Source organism: Carex rostrata, chromosome 1, assembly GCF_964058835.1.
Source record: "Carex rostrata chromosome 1, lpCarRost1.2, whole genome shotgun sequence".
Taxonomy (NCBI): Eukaryota; Viridiplantae; Streptophyta; class Magnoliopsida; order Poales; family Cyperaceae; genus Carex; species Carex rostrata.
Genome location: NC_135918.1, coordinates 16089374 through 16115444, shown reverse-complemented (window position 1 = coordinate 16115444; position 26071 = coordinate 16089374). Strand labels below are relative to the sequence as shown.

The window sequence follows — 26071 nt, the reverse complement described above, 5'->3', positions numbered from 1 at the left end:
ACAGAATACATCAGTCTCTCTCTAATAAATCAACTATGTGGGCCGTGCTTTTCAAAGAATTATGGGCCAGGGGTGGGCATTTCAACTATGTGGGCCGTGCTTTCATTGAATTCTGGGCTTTTATGGATTCGCCTTTGTCTGCACCACAACCGAACACTCATGTCATTCTCTCACAAACCAGTGGTCACGCAGTCAAACTCCCTCCCAAGAAGATGAACAGGCCACCGGTGACTAAGCCATGCCACTGCATTAGGCTCCAGATGAAAAGAGATGATGGCATGACGAACAACTTTTGTATAACATTAGTTATGAAGTTTCTTTTTGGTACATTTAAGTTTAACTGGTTAATAGAATTAGTTACGTTTGATTGTTAGTTAGTATTCTATTAATTGTACTTAGTGAAGTTTTTAAGAGAATGTTAGAAATATTATTAGAGTTGTTAAGAGACTGTTAGTGGTAGAATTGTAATTAGACAAGACTCTATATAGAGTACCTATTGTAATTAATCAACACAATTAACGAAATACAATTTCATTTCTATTTATCTCTAAAATCCTTTATGGTATCAGAGCTTCGATAAAGTGAAATTAGGGTTAATTACGTCTATTCCAGGATTTATATCTATTCCAGTTTATAATGAAAATCCATTATTCCAAAATTAAGCATAATTCTAGTACAGTCTAAACCTCTCTATTCTTCCCTATACCCAGAATAACTCCATATTCTTCAGATTTTCCCTTTATTATCCTTTCCAAATCTCTCTCAACAGATCTACCTCCCTATTCCCTCTATTCTCCACTAATTTCTAATCCCTTCCTATTCTATGACTAACAGCCTCTTCACAACTATAACAAGATTTCTAACATCCTCTTGACAAACGTAACAGGACACCAGTTGTAATCGACCCATTTATTGAAATAACTAACTCCATTTCGAAAACTAGCATTTGCTCTTGTAGCATAGGCAATACTCTATAAAAGTACAAAGAAGCTGCCAAAGATAAAACTAATTATATATATTTTTTCTAAAACTAGGCAGAAGCTGCCAAGTGTAAAAGTAATTATATTTAACCAAAGCAATTTCAATATATTGGGCCGAGGAATGAGGCTTTTGTTAGTTAAAAGGTAATTAGTCTTAACTAATTCAAGAGACCCCTCCTCTTCTTTTACATGCTTTTGTCTTGGGCTCATAGCCTGTTGGGCCTTTTTTATTTTTGTTTTTTAGCTTTAGATTATTCAATAATCGGAAAGTAAACATGTGGCCATTGCAGCACTAGAGATTGATGGCACAAAAGAAGGTGGAGCACAGGTTTCCGCACAGAAAGAGATGTAGACAATCCGGCAGATATCCCTCTTGTATTGCTTTCCACGTGGCATTGTAGCACTCGACTAGGCAGCTTGTGCCGCCCCCTCACATGTCTCTCACGTGTAGCGACTGCTGCTGCAGTGCATCAGTAACTGGATGCGTCCAGTGCCTATAAATTTAATATTTTTTCGATTTAAATAAATTTTTTTTTTCAAAATTATATGAGCCAACTGAAATTTCCGAATCAGATGGATAATATATAGAATTTATCTCACCTAAGTAACAGAATATTTATGTTTATATTTGAACCGTCGGATCAAAATCCTCACAAATATTAAAGAGACTCGTACAATTCACCTAAGAATTTGCATTGAAATCGGGGTTACTTTGGCCTTTTTTATTAATTATTTTTTTATTTTATTTATTTCTTTAAATAAGGAGTTAAAATATATGATAAGAATATATGAGAAATATTGGATGTAGTAAGATTTGAAATATGTAAATTATTTAGTATTATTTAAAAAAGATGAAAGAATCAGGAATAAAAAACTTTAAAAAAAGATATCTGTTGTTATAAATTAAACTACATTCCAAATATAGAAATCTAATATATGTGTTGTTATTTAGCCGATATTTCAACTATATATATATATGAAAAAAGGCAAAATATATACATACCATATACTTACCCTGAATCAATCAATAAATAATTCTAATCACATAATTGCAATATAATCTAATATATGGGATATCTGACTGGTTTTGCAATTTTCTATAAATAATCATTTTAATTGAGGACTTGTAATAATAAGGAGATGTTCAGCAAGTTGTGAAAATTAATTTCAACCAGAATCCAAGACAAACCACTATTTTCTTACAATACTAAATTATTTAAACATTGTAATTACATCTAAAGACATTGAAAAAAAAAAGTTGAACTAAATATACTTTGGTTGAAAGCAAAAAAATTAGAGGAATATATGAGAAAATTTTGGATGTAGTAAGATCTGAAATATGTAAATTACTTAGTATTATTTACAAAAATGTTAGAATAGGGAATAAAAATCTTTTGAAAAAAAGATATTTGTTGTTATATATAAAACTACATCTCCAAATATAGAAATTTAATACGTGTTTGTATATTAAAATATTGTCTAAACATTATTCTTTAGCCGATAATTCAACTATATATATAATATGAAAAAGGCAAAATATATACATACCATATCTACCCTGAATCAATCAATAAATAATTCTAATCACATAATTGTAATATATCCTATATATGGGCATGTAATAAGGAGAGATGTTTAGCTAAGTTATCAAAATTGATTTCAACAATAATCCAAAGAAATTAAAAAAAATATATTGAACTCAATATACTTTGGTTGAAAGCAGAATTTGATCTTGAGAAATGAAGCCGGACAGTACTTTTGTTAGACCATTAGCATCACAAATTAAACAAAAAATAACTTAGCTTTGTGGCAAACAAAACCTTTACCAAGGAAAAAAAAGAATAACATAGAATCAGATGCATTGAACTTGAAAACTGAGTGTAGCATATATATGACAAAAAATAATAGAGAAAAACAATGTCACATGCCTTGGCACATGTTAGGATCATGCATCAAGGCACATGGTTTTGTCCATTTTATTCCAGACAATTTGCCCATACTTAGATAAATATCACTTCAAATTTAACATTTGTTAATCACATTTCATATACCTATGCTTATTTCATTTTATTGCTATTTTATATTGTATGTACCCAATAATCTGATTTACCAACAATTAGTGCAATTTCATTCACCCCTATCAAATTTGATCACTGGGTACACATTCATTTAAATTGAAAAAAAACAAATAAAAACAACAATAAATAAAAAAAGAAGCATATCATATGGAGAAAAAGAAAAAGAAATATTCTTACCTTTGCATGTGCATGTGATATGTTATGTGCATCACAAAAACCAACAAATTCTCCCAAAACTATAAATTATTATTTTTTATAAGGATCAGAAACACAAATTTTTAATGCAAAAATGCAGTTTACAGTTATCCAAGTGCCAATCATAGACCTATATATAAAGACCAAAGCATAGCTGCTGATACAGAGAAATTAACCTAGCAACTTAATTATATTGGAAAAAAAAAATGGTGGGGAAAATAATTGAGAGAGAAAAATCAAAGCAAAGAGAGATTTTAAAGCTACAATGCATGAAGGAGAAAGAAAGCAAATTCAAGAGGAGCATTTTTGCTGCTGAGGCTGGTTCTACCACCTCTGCAATTTTTATTTTGGCTTGTATTTTTTTGTTCCCCTTCAAATTAATTCTTAGTTTGTATGTAGCTATAATTTTTAGTATGATCACACAATCTCTTTCTCTACATGTTCTAGCTACAGGAATTAATTTATTTTTGATGTAATTTTTGGGTCACAATACCTTATATTATGAAAAAAAAAAAATCTTGTCTGAAACATCTGGTTGATATCCAACAGACAAATAAAAAATAAGATATTGGAGGAAATTGAATCCAAAATTTCCTCAATGGCACATGGATTAAATTTCCTCCAATTCTCATATTTGAATCCCATAAACACCAATAAGAGTCGTGAGTGTGTGAGAGTGTGAGTGTGTGTGTGTGTGTGTGTATCGACATGGCAACACAGCTACCTTACATTTAAGAAGGCTTTTGAATGAGCAAGTGAAGGTAATTATATTGGAGAAAACCAAACCAACATCAACTCAAGGAAACAGAGAAATGTATTGGTTTGATTTCCTGCAATCTCACATTCAATTACCCATATATGATTTCATATTTTCTTTCTTGTAAGATTAAAGTTGAATACGAGATGTTGGAGAAAACTGAACTCATTTAATTCGCCAATTATTTGAAGTAAAAAGTTCAATTCCTCCCAACTCTCATTTTCAGAACAACCATTAATTCATTCTCAAACTAGAATAATTGTGGGGTAATTTATAGAAACATAATCTGAGAAAAAGAAAGGCAAAGGCATGTATGGTTTGATTTTACCTTTTCTTCCATGTCATGGATATGGAATTGCGTGTGTATGAGAGAGAAACTTTGAAATATTCATCTATGCTTGTTCTCATTAAGTGTGTGTGTTTGTTGACGAGTTCGAATCCTCTAAAGTAATCTAAAATTTGAGATTGGTTCCAAATCATCCGATTAGTTTTGGCATGAATATTAAAAGGACTCCTTAAATTTCAACTTAGACTGAATTAGACCGGGTTCTGATTAAACTGTATAAATTCAAATTCACAATTTGGGTTACTTCAGGAGATACAAGCCCTCTGTTGACATGCACATTGTATATTTGTGCAAATTGTATATTTTCTCATGTTAGTTTTAAAAGCGCTCATGAGACAATATTTGTGCAAATGGTATATTTTCTCAAAAGATACGGAGGAGAATCCAAGCTTTGGAGAATAGCGGACTTAGCGCAATGGCGCGAGCCCTGTCTCTCAACGGAGAAAAAAGAGTAAGAACATTATTCATAAGAAACACTTTGGTGCCAACAAGATAAATTAATGGATATAATATATCATTAATTTTATACATACACAAATATCGACATTGTATGTACTTAACAACCACATGATATTAATATTAATACTCAAGGTTAATTACATAGCTCATGAACTTCAATTTGTTTCTTTTGATCTTTCTCATCTCAGCAGCTTCACTTGAGCCCTATTCAACTCCTTGACAACTTCTTCGATCCTAATGCGCTCCTTTGGAGACAACTTGGAGCACAAGAGGCCACATCGAATCACTGAAACCAAGCAATCATGAACATCCTCTGTTACATTTGCACTATTTTCTCCAACATTGACTGGGAACAGTTTACGGTCGATAATCTCAGTAACACAATTGAAAAAAGCCATCTCAACATACATGTGGAGGTTCAATCCGTCTCTGAATCTTTCATCGGTGGGGCTTATGCCGGTAAACATCTCAAGCACTAGAATGCCATAGCTGTATGCATCTCCTTCAACCGATGCCTGCCCTCCCATACCATATTCTAGAAAAAATGACAAATTACAATCATACCCTTCTACAGATTATTCACCAAGATCAGTAACATAGTGTTGTTTTTTCTTCTCAATTCAAACATATGAGCACTTTTTTCATTATGTATGTTGGCAATGTTAATTAGATGCACTGATTTTAATTTGGCCTTCTGAAAGCTTGTGCTAACTGCTAACTTCCTATTCACATATCAATTTGACAGCTAGGAGCTAACTAGGTTGGTACCATCAATTAAGATAATTAAAAGAGAAAATGAGACAATGCAGATTATGTGGAAGCTATTCTTTCTGTACCGTGATAGAGTAAAACAAAGTCAAAATAAATAATAAACACACCCACTATAATGTAAGCTGGTCCGTAACTACTTATACCTATATAAATACTAAAACAGAAAATTAATTTCTCATAAGAATAAGCTTGTACCTGGGGGAATATAACCGATGGAACCTCTAAGTCCAGCTGTGCTTCCTGTCAACAGAGAAGACATAGAATCAGGTTGAACCAGAAATCTGGCAAGCCCGAAATCACCCACATGTGCAGTCATGTCAACATCCAAAAGAACATTGCTAGGTTTAAGGTCACAATGTACGATTGGAGCAGGCCCATGGTTATGAAGATATTCCAACGCTGTCGCAACATCAATTGCTATATTCAACCTCTGGATAAGGCTGAGACTCCTAAATGGCCTATTTGTACACATGTCGGGATGCAACCATGTTTCTAAGCTGCCATTAGGCATGAACTCAAAAATCAAAGCTTTAAAATCATTACCATGGTGGTCTGTTCTAGAGCATGAACTTAAAACTTTGATAAGGTTTCTGTGTCGAACTTTTCTTAACACCTCACATTCAGACAAGAAACTTTTAGAAGCACCATGTAGATTAAGATTTAGTACCTTCACAGCAACATTCGTCACGTTCTCAAAATTCATTTGAGCTTTGTAAACATCTCCAAAGGTACCTCTTCCAATTAGATTCTTCAATGAAAAGTGATCTGTATCCCTAAGAATGTCATTGTATGACACTTTTTGATACTCAAAATTTTTGGCCACAAATGGTAAGGGATTATTCTGAGATCCCTTTTTCCAATAAAATCGGGCTATCAAAAACATGATTATACACATGCATATAATACCACCTATGCAACAAATTATTACAATGATAATTTGGGAAAAGTGCTTCTTCTTTTGATTTTTGAAAATGCATTTCAGGTACCCCGCCACAAAGTTTGGGATTTCCTCTTATGTCTACTGCACTAGAATTCCGGAAAGCCCCATCTTTTGGTAATTCCCCCTCAAAATTGTTCAAAGAAATATTCAAATGCTGAAGTTTCATATGACCAACAAACTCAGGTATTGGACCAGATAAAGTATTATTGGAGATATCAAGATCTTGCAACCCTATCATGTTGCTCAAAGAGAAGGGAATAGAACCATTCAACTGGTTTCCTTCAAGATGAAGTACTTGAAGTACCTGGCACCCTTCGATTGTGCTAGGAATTTGACAAGATAATTTATTGTTTGATAGGTAAACTCCTGCTACATTGTTTAAATGACCAATTTCTGGTGGCAGTGATCCATTCAAATAGTTATTTGACAAGTCGAGGCTGATAGAAAGTGAATGAAGATTGAAGAGTTCCTTTGGGATTGAGCCTATCAATTTATTATTTGAAAGATTCAAGGTATTTAGTAATTGCATATTGCTTAATTCTTCTGGTATACTCCCAGTGAATGCATTGTTGCCGAGATAGAGTGCAACCATTTTTGTGAGATTACCTAAAGTTGATGGTATTTCACCTGATAACATGTTTCCCACTAGGTCTATCCCTTCAAGATTCCAAAGATTGCCGATTTCTTTTGGGATAGTGCCTTCAATAAATGTTTGACTGAGTTCTAAGGTAACAAGTTTCGTTAGTTTTCCTATTTCTGAAGGAATATTTCCCGAAATTGGATTATTGTTGAGTCCTAAATAGTAAAGACTAGTTGAGAGATTTGCTATGGAACGAGGGAGCATGCCGTGGAGTTGATTGTCTCCGAGAGCCAATAATTTTAGAAATGTGCAGTTGATTAACGAATCAAAGAATCTCCAATCGTCACCAGTGGCCTTAATTTGATTTGCATAGAGGTTAAGCCAATAAAGGTTTTGTAAGGTTCCTATACTATACGGTATTGTGCCTGTGAAATTGTTGTAGCTTAAATCAATCATAATCAAGGCTGAACAATTGGATATGGATATTGGAATCTGACCATTCAGTTGATTTTCGTACAACTGTAGATGTTGTAGGCTTTGAAATGCATCACAAAAGTTTGACGGAAGATTTCACTACAGCAAAATTGCTCATCTGAGACCGGATTTTGAGACAGATTCAATCGCCGGTCACAGAAAATCTCCAAAAAAATAAAAAAAAGAGGCAGCGGGGACAGATTTAATCCAAAGCTTTCTAGGACCGGCGCCACACTCTTCTGGGACCGATATTGCCCAGTCCCAGAAGGTCACGGTCCTCCTCTCTCGCGTTGTGTTAGGTTAGCAAAAAAGAAAAGAAATCGAGACTGGATGCCTCCGCTGAAGAACGCCTCAGTACTCCTCTCTCGGAAGAACGACTCCGCTGAAAAATCGGAAGATGAAGAACGCCTCAGTACTCCTCCTCTATCGGAAGAACGACTCCGCTGAAAAATCGGAAGAACGCCTCCGTTTTCTCTTCTCCTTCGGTAGCCGTCGTTTTCTCCTCTCCTCTCCGACCACCACCCACCACCGACCGTTCACTGCTGGGAACGCTCTTTCCTCTTCTCCTCTCTGTTGTTCAATTTTGTCAAGGTTTGCCTCCTTTGTAATCGATTTTGTTTTCTCTTCTCCTCCTAATTTTCTTTTCGATTTTAATCGATTTTGTCCCTGGTTTTTGCGATCTAATCAAATCTCTCATATCTTGTTTGGCTTTCAATCCTTCTACCAGGATGCAAAGGGGAATAATGTTGATCTAAGCACGTACAGCAGTTCATCCTTGGTTCTGGCTTCGCAGTGGTACAGCAGTTCATCTCTGGTACAGTTAAGTGCTGGTACAATAAGGTGTTTCAGATTTTTGTTAATTATAAATTTTTATTAACTTGATTATTGATTTCCCTTAGAAGTAATTAGGGCGCAGATATAGGTTCTGGTTTGATCTGGCCTTTGTAGTTCTCCTGTTAAGAAAAAAAAATGTAAATTTGGGTTATTCAAAGGATAAAATGATGTAAAGTTTTTGTTAATAATGAAATTAAGTACTACTTATGTAAATTTGGGCTATTGATTTGATTTTCTATTATATGATGAAAAATACACCCTTTCCTCCCTCCAAAAACTCCAAATAATTACTTTGAAAAATTTGATTGGACCAGATCAAATTGCTTTTGTATGTCAGTTAGGTTTACCAGTACTTTAGACTAACATGGCACTGTCATCAAATTGGTACTAAATTGAATGATAATTTGTATCTAACTTTGAGCTGGCATTATTTTTCATTCGTGCAGCTTTTGTTGACATCAAAAGGGAAAAAAAATATACTACAATAGCCTGATGGACAATTAAAAGGATCTAGCTAGTTGGATTCAATGGGCTACTAATTGGTGTAGTGCACTAGTGCTTTCTATAGAAGTTCCTGTACATAGGTAACATTCTTTTTTTCTTCTCTGATTCTGTGATTATGTGAATTGAGGGACTGTATTTTCTGTGGATTGAGGGAATTGAGGTACTGTGACATTTAGGTTATGTGAATTGAAGACTGGGACTACAACAAAATAATTATATGCATCCGGTAATTTGTTTCTTCTCTTTTGATCTATCTCAAGAATGCAATGAGATAAATGGTGATTTACTGAGAATGGTAATTTGTCCATTTCAGATGTCAAATAGCTGTGCATCAAGAGTGTTTTGGTGTGAGAGGCACGCAAGACTTCACATCTTGGGTTTGCCAGGCTTGTGAAACACCTGACATAAAAAGAGAATGTTGTCTCTGTCCTGTGAAAGGTACTTATTATTATTTTTTTTCTTGGATAATATATGCATGATGCAATGTTTGCAAATAATAAGAAATGTCACATATAGGATATATGAAATATCCTTTGAGTTTGTTGCTTTCCGAAGTTCCAATGTCTTTTACATAAATGAGGGAGACATGAGGAGGTAGTTTGTATACTTTATAATGGTATTAAATAGGAGTAGTATAGGCTTGTTCTCTGAGTTACAGTCTGAGTATATGGAGTTCTATAGTAATTTTACAGAGTTGGGAACTAATTTTCTAGGAATTGGTTGGACATATAATTACTAACTTTGCTCGAAGCATGGATAACTGATGAGTATTATGCTTGTAATTTACAGGGGGTGCGTTGAAGCCTGTGTGATGCAGCAAAATATTTGGTGAATTGTGTACTATACTGTTTAACCATTGAATGAAATTGTGTACTATATTGTTATGATATTATGATTTCTTATTTCTGCCTACTTATGTATGTATTGTAAAACAACTTTAACCTATGTATGAAACATTCTTGGGGCCGGAGAAAAAAATATATAACAGGATGTGTTTAATGTTGTATTTATTTGGTATATTTTGAACCAATTGGGGAAAAGAAAAATAATAAAAAATATAAAAAAAAAAAAAATTTAACCTTCTGCGACCGATTTGAGACCCTTCTGTGACCGCTCAATCGGTCTCTGATAGTCCTTTAAGCCACGTAAGCGTATAGCACCAGTGACGGATCTCGTCGGTCGCTGAAGGGGTCATCTGCGACCGGCGCCTTAACCTTCTGCGACCGATGACGTCAGCGGACGGATCATCTGTGACGGAGCAACTGCGACCGGGTCATCTGCAACCCATTTTGGTCATCTGGGACCGGTGCCCACCTTCTGCGACCGGCGCTGCACCCATCTGCGACCCATTTCATGGGTCGCAGAAGGGTATTTCTGCTGTAGTGTTTCCATCAAGCTGATTTCTACTCAATCTCAAGTCAACCATTGCTGAGAGGTTGTAAATGAAATGTGGTATCTTGCCTGACAAATTGTTTGCATGGAGGGAAAGGTTCTTGAGAGCCTTTAGTTGGCCGAGTGTAGGTGGGATGAAACCATCTAAATTATTTTCATAAAGATAAAGAGCTGATAGATGTGTAAGGTTGCCTAATGTGCTTGGGATAGATTCTGTAAGATTATTTGTCTGTAGAGATAATTCTTTGAGTTGTTCTAGGAAACAAAACTGTGGAGGGATGCTTCCTTGGAGATTATTGGAATTCATGTAAATATATTCTAAATTGGAACAATTACCAAGAGTTGATGGAATGTTTCCATCAAGGTTATTCACACCCAAACTGAGAATTTGCAATCTATTCAAATGACCAAGCTCTGCTGGAATGTTTCCATCAAGGTTATTCCTATCCAATCTGAGAATTTGCAATCTACTCAAATGACCAATCTCTACTGGGATATTGCAATCTAAATTATTTCCAAAAAGATAAAGCTCTGATAGATGCGTAAGGTTGCCTAAGGTGCTTGGGATAGATTCTGTAAGATTATTTGCACCAAGATTCAATATTTCGAGTAGTTCTAGGAAACCAAACTGTGGAGGGATGGTTCCTTGGAGATTATTGTTTCTCAGCCCAAGAAATTTTAAATTGGAACAATTACCAATAGTTGATGGAATGTTTCCGACAAGGTTATTCAAACCCAAATGGAGATCTTGCAATCTAGTCAAATGACCAAGCTCTGTTGGAATGTTTCCATCAAGTTTATTCACACTCAAATTGAGATTTTGCAATCTACTCAAATGGCCAAGTTCTGCTGGGATGTTACCAGTAAGCTGGTTATCTGAAAGATTCAATCTTTGGAGAAATGTGAGATTTGCCAAAGAGGGGGATATATGGCCTGACAAACTTAATGAACCCAGAGAGAGAGCAGTTACTCTGTCGGGATGGCGGTTGCCGCACCTTACGCCTTGCCATAGACAATAGTGGAGAGAATCATTCCATGATGCTAATGCCTCGAACGAGTCATTAGACATAAGAGACTTGAAGGAGAGAAGTGCAAACTTGTCAGTTTCATTTGTGGAAAAGTTGTTTGATGGAAGATGAAAGGAGAATAAGCATATCAGAAGTAAGAGGTGTAAACCTCGCATTTTTTTTGGTGGAAGAAGACTATCAGAGTTGTAAGAGGATATTGTTGGAAGAAGACTCTCAGAGGTGTAAAGCTCGCATTTTTTTTTGGTGTTGTAAGAGGATATTTATAATTAATGACTCTTCTATGATCTTATTTATCATTCGAATATTGGTGGAAGAAGACTATCAGAGTTGACCACAGTTGGAATTTTCCTATTGCGAGTCATTGTCTTGTGGACACAAATATTTGTGGCAAAATTTTTTAATGGAAGATCGAAGGAAAAGAAGCATATGAGAAGTAAGAGATGTAACGCTCTCATTTTTATTGGTTGTCAAGTGTTGTAAGATGATATCTCTTATTAATGACCATCATCTTTTATCCTACTTGTGAGGGGAGAATTTCGTGTATACCCCTAAAGAATTACGTAATACAGTATTTTTTTTTTTCCAAAAATTCATAATGTCACATTTATCCTTCTAAATTAAAAAATTCAAACATTTATTCAATTTATTGATAAAACTATTAAAATTCTTTTGAAATTTATAAAGTGCCCATTTTAATCTCTATTAAGAAAAATAATGATATGTAGTTTGCTTAAGTGAAATATTTTGTCTTCCAATTGACTAATTTTAACAGCAAATAATTTATTTGAATAATAATTACCTAAATTCAGACAAACTGAACCCCATTTTAGGGCCATAAAAAAAAATCAGAATTAGCAGCTGAAAACAACAAAGTATCATCTTCATAGTTTAAATTTGATTGGAATTTGCTTGGAAATTTGATAACTGATTCAGCTCTATCGATCGGATGATAGGAACGGAAGTAGAATCTCAATTTTTGTGTAAAAATTATTTATGGCGGGTCCCACATGTGGAAAATTGGGGTAGGAATTGAAGAATTGCTCTGCAACAGTCAAATCAATATTGGTTTATTAAAAACATACGTAGTCTGCCTCCAATACATTCAATCGTAAAATAAAAGTTCTGGTATATATATATGTGGAGGGATCTCATTACCACAATTTTGAGTTACCACAACTATTTTTTATATTTTCAAATTCCAATTCGTCGATCCAAACCGTTCAACATGATATCACAATAAAATGTGCTTCCAGATCAAATTTTACATTTTTTTGAATTTTTTTACTATTTATTAAGATGAGTACAAAATTCAATGGTCTGAATTTGACTAGTTTTTGTAAAATACCTAATAAATAGTAAAAAAATTTAGAAAAATATAAAATTTGATCTCCAACCACATTTTTTTGTGGAGATAATGTTGAACGGTTTGGATCGACGATTTGGACTTTGAAAATGTAAAAAATAGTTGTGGTAACTCAATTGTGGTAATCGGATCTACATTTTCAAATTGCAATTCGTCGATCCAATCCATTCAACATGATCTCCACAATAAAATGTGCTTCCATATCAAATTTTACATTTTTTTGAATTATTTTACTATTTATTAAGATGGGTACAAAATTCAATGGTCTGAATGTTCTCTTATAATAATCTCTTGGTACCAACCATCAGTGTTGTAAGATGTGGCCGCATAACCCGCATATGCAGCTACATATCCTTATGTAGTGGTCTTCCGCATATAAAATCTCATGCAGTCAAGTTCATGCAATTTTGAATATATAGGCACATATATGGTTCATGCGGACTTGAAAAAAGTCTAAAAATTATTTTGCATTAGAGGAGATTAGAATCTATAACCTTTATAATATGAAAAAGAGCACAAACTACTAGGAGTCTTTAGATATAAATTAGTTTTATTTTATCTATATTTCTTTAACAAAGCATAATAATACCGCATACAAATCCGCATATACGGTATGCAATAGCCTTCTGCATGCATGAATAAAACCGCATTTTACAACACTCCCAACCAGTGACCTCCAAGCCATTATGTCAAAAAATATTTATGTTAATCCTGACTTATTTTCAATGAGTAATATTTACTTTTTTGTTTATCCCGGATTTTATAAGAAAAATAACAAAAAAAGGCCTAAGTTTCTAAACCATCAGAAGGGCCGACAGTGGCCATTTTTTTTAAATTATGCTTTTGTTTTTATAAAATTTACTCAAGCTTCGAAAAATTATAAATATTTGCCTACTCCTAAATTTTTTTCTGAAAATATATAAGCTTCTATTTTTATGTTTTTCTCAGAAAAATTTATAAAAATATACTTAATATTCAAAATAATTATAAAATTATGCTTCTTCCGAAATTTTTGTCCCACACTACTAATTATTCTACATCCGTCCCTGAAAACAATAATAAAACTATTGCACCAATACTGAGAAACATGAATTTGTACGTAGAATTCAGGCTACATATATGCTGACATAAATCTCTTTGTTTTTTTTGAAAATATATACTGACGTAAATCTCTCTGTTTGTTTAAAAATGTATACTGACATAAATCTCAATATTATAAATGCATATGTTCGAACATATTTAGTTTTGCTCTTATATCTAGCTAACACATGAAATCTTTCTAAATTTGAGAGAGATTGCAAGAAATTGGGTATGCTAAATATTTTCATACGCAATTTGGTATCAAAAAGGATAGATTAATTATATATGGTGAACCAAGTAATCATATCATATGTACCCTTAGTTATAACAATATAATTAGTTGCATAATTTAAAACATTAAATAACATGCTGACTTGTTAACAGGCCATATGATTGTAAAATTTTAATTTGGCTCAAGTTAAAAGGTTTTTTTGCATTGGTACTTTTGTGTGCTGTTGGTTCAAAAGAACTATATCGGATGATAGGAACGGAAGCAGAATCTGAGTTTTGTGGAAAAATCATTTGAGTGGTGGGTCCCACATGTGAATAATTGGAGTATGATTTGAAGAACTGCTCTGAAACAGTCTAAGTCAAATTTTGTTTGTGATGGATATATTTTATCATATGGGTCTACCTCTCCTTGCCTGTCCATACATCCAATTGTTTACTTAGATGTTAACTATCATTTTTCAATGTCAGGTAAAATTATATAATTATTATATTTATGTTTATTTTCGTAAAATAAAAGTTCAGGTCAATATTTATGTCTTTTTTGTAATATTTTAATTGTTACTAACTATATATTTTCTATTAACAAATAAATAAGTGATAGGTATTTATGTGAACTTTTATTGTCTTTGATAATTATCTATTGGTGCCAACCAGTGATCTCCAAGCTTATGTTTATCCCGAGTTAGTAATATTGACGTTTTTGTTTATTCCGGATTTTATAAGAAAAATGACAATCAGGGGCGGACACTAAAAATATCTAAAAAATATGTTTTTATTTTTGTATTTTTAAAAAAAAAATTATAAAAATATACTTAAACTTAAAAAAATTATAAATTTGTGCCTACTACTGAAATTTTATCTCAAAATATGCTTTTGCTTTATGTTTTTCCTCAGAAATAATTATAAAAATATACTTAATATTCAAATTAATTATAATCATCCTAAATTTTTTGGATCGTCAAGTGTTACGATAGGATATCTATCTAAATAATGGTTATTTTCTATGATCCTATTTATCATTCAAATAAATTGGTGGAAGAAGACTATCAAGAGTTGGCTACGCTTGGAATTTTCCTATTGTAAGTCATTGTCTTGTTAAATAGACAAATAATTGTGGCAAAGCTGTTTGATGATAGATGGAATGATAAGAACCATATGAGAAGTAAGAGATGTAAACCTGTCATTTTTCTCGGTCATCAAGTGTTGTAAGAGGATAATTTTATTTATACCCCTAAAAAAAATTACACAATTATGAACTTTTTTCCTCTAAAATTCATAATATCACATTTATCATTCTATATTTCAAAAATTCACAAATTTTATTCAATTTATTGACAAAACTATTACAACTGATTTTAAATTTATATAGTACTTATTTTCATCTTTAATAAAAAAATATTTAGTGTTTTAATTGACTGGTTTTGAGAACAAATGATTTATTTTCCATAATAATTGCCTAAAACACAGTATCATCTTCATAGTTTAAATTTGATTGAAATTTGCTTGGAAATTTGATTACTGATTCAGCTATATCGATCGGATGATAGGAACGGAAGTAGAATCTGAATTTTGTCGTAAATTATTTGAGTGGCGGGTCACACATGTGGAAAATTGGGGTATGACTTGAAGAATTGCTCTGCAACAGTCAAATCAAAATTAATTTGTGATGGATACATTCAATTGTTGACTTATATAATTATTAATATTTATATTTTATCATAAAATAAAAGTTCTGGTATATATATTTTTGTAATATTTTATTTGTTACTAAGTACTAACTATATATTTTCAGTTAACAAATAAATAATTTATGTTTATAAATAAGTAGATATCTAGATATTTATGTGAACTTTTAGACGCGCTCTTTGATGATTATGATAATTATATCTCTTGATGCCAACCAGTGACCTCCAAGCATATATATGTCAAAAAAAAAAAATCAGCATGTAAACTTTCAAAAATTATAAATTTTTGCCTACTCCAAAAATTTTTATTTCAAAATATATATGCTTCTTTTTTTATTTTTTTTCTCAGAAAAATTATAATAGTATATATACCTTTTATTCAAAATAATGCAACACCCGAAATTTTTGTCCCATCCTACTAATTATTCTACCTCCGTCCCTGAAAACAATAATAAAACTATTGCACCAAAACTGATAAAGCATGCATTTGTTCGTAGTGATTGATCCTACATGCTGACATAGATCTCAATATTATTAATGCATGTGTTTGAATTTCATGTTTAATTTTGCTCTTATATCTAACCCATTAAATTTTTCGTTTGAGAGAGATTGCAAGAAAATGGGTATGCTAAATATTTGCATACCCAATTTGGTGTCAAGAAAAGATAAATTGGTATATAATGGTAAACCAACTAAGTAATCATATCATATATTGGTTATAACAATATTAGTTGCATAATTTAAAAACTTAAATACCCTGTTGACTTAGTAACAGATCATACTGTAATATTTATTTATTTTTGGCTCAAGTTAAAAACTGTCTTTTCGCATTGGATACATTTGTGTGCTGTTGGTTCAAAAGAACAGATAATCTGAGCAGGTACAGTACTATTGAACATTTTTTATGTGACAGAACCTGACTGAACATTGAGTACTTGACAAAATATATAGAGAGAGATTGACTAATATGCTTTTGGAAGCTCTTTGGCGGAAATGCTACGTACCGAGTCAAATTTCAAAATTTTATATTTAAACGTCGACCTAAGTAGCTCAGTAAATTGGTTATATGTTGAACTTATAGAATACCAATTTTTATAATTTTTATAATTATTTTACTATTTTTTATGATTATACAAAGAATGCAAAAAATGACTTAAAAATAAAAGAAAATTAGCAACAACGAACCTGAAACAGACATGGTAATTATTGGTACAAGTCCCATTTTTTTCTTTTATTTTTTAGGAGGATATTTCTAATTAATGGCTATCTTCTATGATTCTATTTATCATTCAAATAAGTTGGTGGAACAAGACTATCATAATGGACCACACTTGGAATTTTCCTATTGCGAGTCATTATCATGTTAAATAGACACAAATATTTCTCTCTCTCTCTCTCTCTCTTTATATATATATATATATTATGAGTATATATATTTGAGTAGAACTAGGGTGCTCTTAAGCTCACCAAAGTTTTGGTGAGCTTAACTCTAAAATTCATAAAATCAATTTCAAATGACGAATCCGAACCGTTGAAACCCGCCTACCTTACGTGCGATGCATCTACATGTGAAATTTTTAAACATTCGAATTAATTTAGTATAAAGTCAAGTGGTCAAAATTAAAAGGTTAATAAATTAATTTTAGTGCATTCATTTTTGAACTTTTTTTTACCGCTTGACTTTATACTAAATTAATTCGAATGTTTAAAAATTTCACATGTAGATGCATCACACGTAAGGTAGGCGGGTTTCAACGGTTCGGATTCGTCATTTGAAATCGATTTGATAAGTTTTAGAGTTAAGGTCACCAAAACTTTGGTGAGCTTAAGAGCACCCTAGTTCTACTCTATATATTTCGATGGTGATCCATATCTACTGTTGTTCATGTATGAATTACAGGAAAAAAATTCTCCATAAATTTTCCCTTGTGTCATTCTGAAATAAAAACTGTAAACAAGACTTGAGAATAAAATCCATTGACATGCTTTCGCCTTGTTTTATATATGAGCCGGAGGGTGTCCTTTACCTTCCACAACTCTCATTTTTACTATGTTCTATCTCTAGGCTTGTTATGGTTCTTCTCCTCATTTCAAACTTCTTATTCTTACTTCATTGGACCTTTTGGGTAGTTCTCCCTCTCCTCCTCGTTCCACAATTCTCCTTCTTACTCTGTTCTATCTCTAGGCATGTTATGGATCTTCTTCTTATTCAAAAACTATCTTTCTCACTTCTTCTCATCCTCTCCTTCTTACTCCGTTCTATCTCCAGGCTTATTATAAATCTTCTCCTCTTTTCAAAACTCTCTTTCTTTATTCGTTCGACCTCCATAATTGTTTTGGCTTTCTTCTACCTTCAACAACTCTCCTTTTTACTCTGTTGTATTTCTAGTCTTGTTATGGCTCTTCTCCTCATTCCAAAACCCTCATTCTTACTCTATTGAATCTTCAGGCTTTTTTTTACTCTTCTCATCATTCCAAAACTCTCTTTCTAACTTCATTCGACCTCAAGGGTTTTTTTTGGCTCTCCTTCACCTTCCACTAGGTGTCAATGAGCTGGCTAGATTCGAGCTAGGTCCTAGATCAGCTTGTTAATTTTGGACCGAGCTAAAATCAGAGCTGGCTTGGTCCAAGCTAGGTCCTTCCACTAGGGCATCTGAGCTAAAACCTAAACTTGAACTCATGATAAGCCAGCCCGAGCTAGCTCGCTGGGTTTGACTGGATCTTGTTTTAAAAATAAAATAAATTTTATAACTTTTTGGATCGAGTTGAACCGAGCTAAACAGTATAAAATGTACACAAATTCATACAAATTCACAAATTGATGCCTAGCCAAGCTAGCTCGCGAGTTGGCGAGCAAACTAGGCCCCTCCTTGAACTAGCAAGCTCAAGTGAATCAGGTGCAAGTCATGATATAGCCACGAGCTACGAGCTTTTTTGCCACCCCTACCTTCCACCACTCTCCTTCTTACTCCGTTGTATGGCTTTTCTCCTCAATCCAAATATTTCATGCTTACTCTGTTGAATCTTTAGATTGTTGATGACTCCTCTCCTCATTTCAAAACTCTCTTTCTTACTTTGTTCGACCTTCAGGGTTGTTTTGGCTCTCCCCCACCTTCCACCACTCTCCTTCTTACTTCGTTGTATCTCCAAGCTTGTTATAGCTCCTCTCCCTATTCCAAAACTCTCATTCTTACTTCATTGGACCTTTAGGGTTGTTCTAGCTCACCTCCTTGTTCCATGACTCTCATTCCTATGCCATTTTATCTCCAAGATTGTTATGGCTTTTCTCCTCATTCCAAAACTCTCCTTCTTGCTTCATTCGACCTCTCAAGTTGTTCTAGCTCACCTCCATGTTCGATGACTCTCATTCTTACTCTGTTATATCTCTAGGCATGTTATGGATGTTTTCCTCATTTCAAAACTCTCCTTCTTACTTTATTTGACATCTAGTGTAGTTCTGGCTTACCTCCTCGTTCCACAACTCTCATTGTCACTCCCTTGATTCTCCGGGCTTGTTATGTCTCTTCTCCTCGATCCAACACTCACATCTTTCTCTGTTCTATCTCCAGACATGTTATGGCTCTTCTTCTCATTAGAGAACTCTTTTTCTTACTTCGTTCGACCTCCAGGATTGTTTTGGCTCTCCTCTACCTTCCATAACTCTCATTATCCCTTTGTTGTATCTCTAGGCTTGTTATAGCTCTTCTCCTTATTTCAAACTCCCATTTTTACTTTCTTGGACCTTCAGGGTTTTTATGGCTCTTATCCTTATTCCAACACTATGATTCTTACTCTGTTCTATCTCCAGGCTTGTCTCCTCATTAAATGCCCAATTATCTTGCCATATAGGGACACTACTAGAGTGCTCCAACCACCTTCAATTGGAGTATTGTATTAGGATTGTAAAAGCTCATCTTGCCATCTCGAGACACTACTAGAGTGCTCCAAAAACCTTTAATTAGAGAGTTGTATTATGGTTGTAAATGCCCTTATATTGCCATTTGGAGACACTACTAGCGTGCTCCAAACACCTTCAATTGGAGTGTTGTATTAGGGTTGTAAATGCCCTATTATCTTCCCATCTAGAGATAGTACTAGAGTACTCCAAACACCTTCAATTGGAGTGCTGTATTACGGTTGTAAAAATCATATTATATTGCTATATAGGGACACTACAAGAGTGCTCCAAAACACCTTCAATTGGAGTGTTGTATTAGGGTTGTAAAAACCATATTATATTGCCATATAGGGACACTACAAAAGTGCTCCAAAACACCTTCAATTGGGGTGTTGTATTAGGGTTGTAAATGCGCTATTACACTACCATATAGAGACACTAATATAGTGCTCCAAAACACCTTTAATTGGAGTGTTGTATTAGGGTTATAAATGCCCTATTATCTTTCCATATAGGGACACTACTAGTGCTCCAAGCACATTCAATTGGAATAATGTTTTAGGGTTGAAAATGCTTGATTAACTTGCCATATAGGGACACTAGTAGAGTGCTCCAAACACCTTCAATTGGAGTGTTGTATTAGGCCTGTAAATGCCCTATTATCTTGCCACCGGGAAACACTAATAGAGTGCTCACAAAATCTTTAATTGAAGTGTTGTATTATGATTGTAGATATCCTATTATCTTGCAATCGGGAAATACTACTAGAGTGCTCCAAAACACCTTCAATTAAAGTGTTGTATTAGGATTGTAAATGCCCTATTACACTGTTATATAGAGACCATACTAGAATGCACCAAACACCTTCAATCGGAGTGTTGTATTAGGGTTATAAAAACCATATTATATTGCCATATAGGGACATTACAAGAGTGCTGCAAAACACCTTGAATTGTAGTGATATATTAGGGTTGTAAATGCCCTATTATACTACCATATAGACACATTGTGCCCCATAACACCTTCAATTGAAGTGTTGTATTAGGGTTATAAATGCCGTATTATCTTGCCATATAGGAACACTACTAGAGTGCCTCAAACACCTTCAATTGGAGTATTGTATTATGGTTGAAAATGCTCAATTATCTTGCCATATAGGGACACTACTGGAGTGCTCCAAACACCTTCAATTGAAGTGTTGTATTGGACCTGTAAATGCCTTATTATCTTGCCACCGGGAGACACTAATAGAGTGCTCCCAAAACCTTTAATTGGAGTGTTATATTAGGATTGTAAATACCATATTATCTTGCCATCGGGAGACACTATTAGAGCATTCCAAAAATCTTCAATTGGAGTGTTGTATTAGGGCTGTAAATGCCCTATTTTCTTGCCCTCTGGAAAGACTACTAGAGTGCTCCAAACACCTTCAATTGGAGTGTTGTACCTGGGTTGTAAATGCCCCATTATCTTGTCATATAGAGACACTACAAGAGTGCTCCAAACACCTTCAATTGGAGTGTTATATTAGGGCTGCAAATGCTATATTTTATTGCCATCTGGAGACACTACTAGAGTGCTCCACACACCTAAAATTGGAATGTTGTATTAGGGTTGTAAATGTCATATTATCTTGCCATATATGGGCACAACTAGTGTGCTCCAAACACCTTTTATTTTAGTGTTGCGTTAGGTCTGTAAATGTCGTATTATCTTGCCATCAAGAGACACTACTAGAGTGCTCCAAACATCTTCAATTGGAGTGTTGTATTAGGGATGTAAATGCCCTATTATTTTGTCATATAGAGACACTACTAGACCGGTCCAAACACATTCAATCAGAGTGTTGTATTAGGACTGTAAATGCCCTATTTTCATGCCATCCGTAGACAGTACTAGAGTGCTCCAAACACCTTCAATTAGATTGTTGTATTAGGGTTGTAAGTGCCCTATTATCTTGCTATCAGGACACACTACTAGAGTACTCCAAACGCCTTCAATTGGAGTGTTGTATTAGGGTTCTAAATGCCCTATTATCATGTCATCTGGAGATACAACTAGAGTGCTCCAAACATGTTCAATTGGAATATTGTATTAGGGTTATAAATACCCTATTATCTTTCCATCTTGAGACACCACTAGAACGCTCCAAAAACCTTCAATTGGACTGTAGTATTTGGGCTATAAATGCCCTATTGTCTTGCCATCTTGTGACACTACTAGAGCGCTACAAAAACCTTCAATTGGGCTACAAATGCCCTATTTTCATAACATCTGGAGAAACTACTCGAGCTGTCCAAACACCTTCAATTGGAGTGTTGTATTAGGGTTGTAAATGCCCCATTATCTTGCTATTTGGAGACACTACTAGAGTACTCCAAAGACATCCAATAGGAGTGTTATATTAGGGTTGTAAATGACCTATTATCTTGCCATATAGAGACACTAGAAGAGTGTCCCAAACAACTTCAATCGGAGTGTTGTATTAGAGTTGTAAATGCCCTATTATCTTGCCATTGGGAAACACTACTAGAGTGTTCCAAAACACCTTCAATTGGAGTGTTGTATTAGAGTTGTAAATGCCCAATTATACTATCATATAGAGATCATACTATAATGCTCCAAACACCTGCAATTGGAGTGTTGTATTAGGGTTGTAAATACCCTATTATCTTGCCATCGGGAACCACTACTAGAGTGGCCCAAACACCTTCAATTCGAGTGTTGTATTAGTGTTGTAAATTTTCTATTATATTGCCATGTAAAGATACTACTAGAGCGCTCCAAAATACCTTCAATTGGAGTGTTGTATTAGGGTTATAAATGCCCTATTATATGGCCATATAGGAACACTACTAGGGTGCTCCAAACACCTTCAAATGGAGTGTTGTATTAAGGTTGTAAAATCCATATTATATTGCCGGATAGGGACACTACAAGAGTGATCCAAAACAACTTCAATTGGAGTGTTGTATTACGGTTGTAAATACCATATTATACTGTCATATAGAGAAACTACTAGAGTGCTCCAAAACACCTTCAACTGGAGTGTTTTATTAGGGTTATAAATGCCCTATTATCTTGCCATATAGGGACACTACGACAGTGCTCCAAACACCTCCAATGGGAGTATGGTATTAAGGTTGAAAATGCTCAATTATCTTGACACATACGGACAGTACTGGAGTGCTCCAAACACCTTTAATTGGAGAGTTGTATGCTCAATTATCTTGCCATATGGGGACACTACTGGAGTGCTCCAAAGACCTTCAATTGGAGTATTGTATTATAGTTGAAAATGCTCAATTATCTTGCCATATTCACTACTGGAGTGCTCCAAACACCTTCAATTGGAGTGTTCTATTGGGCCTGTAAATGCCCTATTATCTTGCCACCGGGAGATACTAATAGAGTACTCCCAAAACATTTAATTGGAGTGTTGTAATTGGATTGTAAATACTCTATAATCTTGCCATCGGGAAACACTACTAGAGTGGCCCAAACACCTTCAATTTGAGTGTTGTATTAGTGTTGTAAATGTTCTATTATGTTGCCATATAAAGATACTACTAGAGCGCTCCAAAATACCTTCAATTGGAGTGTTGTATTAGGGTTATAAATGCCCTATTATCTTGCCATATAGGAATACTACTAGAGTGCTCCAAACACCTTTAATTGGAGTATTGTATTAAAGTCGTAAAAACCATAGTATATTACCGGATAGGGACACTACAAGAGTGATCCAAAACACCTTCCATTGGAGTGTTGTATTAGGGTTGTAAATACCGTATTATCCTACCATATAGAGACACTACTAGAGTGCTCCAAAATACCTTCAACTGAAGTGTTTTATTAGGGTTATAAATTCCCTATTATCTTGCCATATAGGGACACTACTATAGTTCTCCAAACACCTTCAATTGGATTATTGTATTAAGGTTGAAAATGCTCAATTATCTTTCCATCGGGAAACACTACTAGAGTGGCCCAAACACTTCAAATTGAAGTGTTGTATTAGTGTTGTAAATGTCCTATTATCTTGCTAATTGGAGACACTACTAGAGTACTCCAAAGATATCCAATTGGAGTGTTATATTAGGGTTGTAAATGACCTATTATCTTGCCATATAGAGACACTAGAAGAGTGTTCCAAACAACTTCAATTGGAGTGTTGTATTAGGGTTGTAAATGCCCTATTATCTTGCCATTGGGAAACACTACTAGAGTGTTCCAAAACACCTTCAATTGGAGTGTTGTATTAGGGTTGTAAATGCCCAATTATACTATCATATAGAGATCATATCGTAATGCTCCAAACACCTGCAATTGGAGTGTTGTATTAGGGTTGTAAATACCCTATAATCTTGTCATCGGGAAACACTACTAAAGTGGCCCAAACACCTTCAATTGGAGTGTTGTATTAGTGTTGTAAATGTTCTATTATGTTGCCATATAAAGATACTACTAGAGCGCTCCAAAATACCTTCAATTGGAGTGTTGTATTAGGGTTATAAATGCCCTTTTATCTTGCCATATAGGAATACTACTAGAGTGCTCCAAACACCTTTAATTGGAGTATTGTATTAAAGTCGTAAAAACCATATTATATTGCCGGATAGGGACACTACAAGAGTGATCCAAAACACCTTCAATTGGAGTGTTGTATTAGGGTTGTAAATACCGTATTATCCTACCATATAGAGACACTACTAGAGTGCTCCAAAATACCTTCAACTGAAGTGTTTTATTAGGGTTATAAATTCCCTATTATCTTGCCATATAGGGACACTACTATAGTTCTCCAAACACCTTCAATTGGATTATTGTATTAAGGTTGAAAATGCTCAATTATCTTTCCATCGGGAAACACTACTAGAGTGGCCCAAACACTTCAAATTGAAGTGTTGTATTAGTGTTGTAAATGTCCTATTATCTTGCTAATTGGAGACACTACTAGAGTACTCCAAAGATATCCAATTGGAGTGTTATATTAGGGTTGTAAATGACCTATTATCTTGCCATATAGAGACACTAGAAGAGTGTTCCAAACAACTTCAATTGGAGTGTTGTATTAGGGTTGTAAATGCCCTATTATCTTGCCATTGGGAAACACTACTAGAGTGTTCCAAAACACCTTCAATTGGAGTGTTGTATTAGGGTTGTAAATGCCCAATTATACTATCATATAGAGATCATATCGTAATGCTCCAAACACCTGCAATTGGAGTGTTGTATTAGGGTTGTAAATACCCTATAATCTTGTCATCGGGAAACACTACTAAAGTGGCCCAAACACCTTCAATTGGAGTGTTGTATTAGTGTTGTAAATGTTCTATTATGTTGCCATATAAAGATACTACTAGAGCGCTCCAAAATACCTTCAATTGGAGTGTTGTATTAGGGTTATAAATGCCCTTTTATCTTGCCATATAGGAATACTACTAGAGTGCTCCAAACACCTTTAATTGGAGTATTGTATTAAAGTCGTAAAAACCATATTATATTGCCGGATAGGGACACTACAAGAGTGATCCAAAACACCTTCAATTGGAGTGTTGTATTAGGGTTGTAAATACCGTATTATCCTACCATATAGAGACACTACTAGAGTGCTCCAAAATACCTTCAACTGAAGTGTTTTATTAGGGTTATAAATTCCCTATTATCTTGCCATATAGGGACACTACTATAGTTCTCCAAACACCTTCAATTGGATTATTGTATTAAGGTTGAAAATGCTCAATTATCTTTCCATCGGGAAACACTACTAGAGTGGCCCAAACACTTCAAATTGAAGTGTTGTATTAGTGTTGTAAATGTCCTATTATCTTGCTAATTGGAGACACTACTAGAGTACTCCAAAGATATCCAATTGGAGTGTTATATTAGGGTTGTAAATGACCTACTATCTTGCCATATAGAGACACTAGAAGAGTGTTCCAAACAACTTCAATTGGAGTGTTGTATTAGGGTTGTAAATGCCCTATTATCTTGCCATTGGGAAACACTACTAGAGTGTTCCAAAACACCTTCAATTGGAGTGTTGTATTAGGGTTGTAAATGCCCAATTATACTATCATATAGAGATCATATCGTAATGCTCCAAACACCTGCAATTGGAGTGTTGTATTAGGGTTGTAAATACCCTATAATCTTGTCATCGGGAAACACTACTAAAGTGGCCCAAACACCTTCAATTGGAGTGTTGTATTAGTGTTGTAAATGTTCTATTATCTTGCTAATTGGAGACACTACTAGAGTACTCCAAAGATATCCAATTGGAATTTTATATTAGGGTTGTAAATGACCTATTATCTTGCCATATGGAGACATTAGAATAGTGTTCCAAACAACTTCAATTGGAGTGTTGTATTAGGGTTGTAAATGCCCTATTATCTTTCCATTGGGAAACACTACTAGAGTGTTCCAAAACACCTTCAATTGGAGTGTTGTATTAGGGTTGTAAATGTCCAATT

At 34.2% G+C, this 26071-nt stretch overlaps 1 protein-coding gene, 1 long non-coding RNA gene and 1 pseudogene across 3 annotated transcripts in view; 1 reads left to right on the top strand and 2 right to left on the bottom strand.

Moving 5' to 3' along the window:
- Nucleotides 1-15211, bottom strand: part of LOC144560924 (uncharacterized) — a 46888-nt gene extending 31677 nt beyond the window's left edge. The window contains exon 1 of the mRNA XM_078310148.1: nt 14982-15211. The gene's annotated coding sequence lies outside the window, so the exon portion shown is untranslated. The remainder of the gene's footprint in view (nt 1-14981) is intronic.
- Nucleotides 4843-11612, bottom strand: LOC144566356 (receptor kinase-like protein Xa21; annotated as a pseudogene). Its single transcript, XR_013515179.1, has 3 exons — nt 10273-11612; nt 5782-7676; nt 4843-5350 (listed from the first exon to the last, which is right to left on the bottom strand). The product of XR_013515179.1 is annotated as a receptor kinase-like protein Xa21 (transcript).
- On the top strand, nt 9008-9830 carry LOC144561078 (uncharacterized). Its single transcript, XR_013513577.1, has 3 exons — nt 9008-9144; nt 9232-9356; nt 9708-9830. It is a non-coding gene; the product is annotated as an uncharacterized LOC144561078 (long non-coding RNA).
- Nucleotides 15212-26071: the final 10860 nt, after the last annotated feature.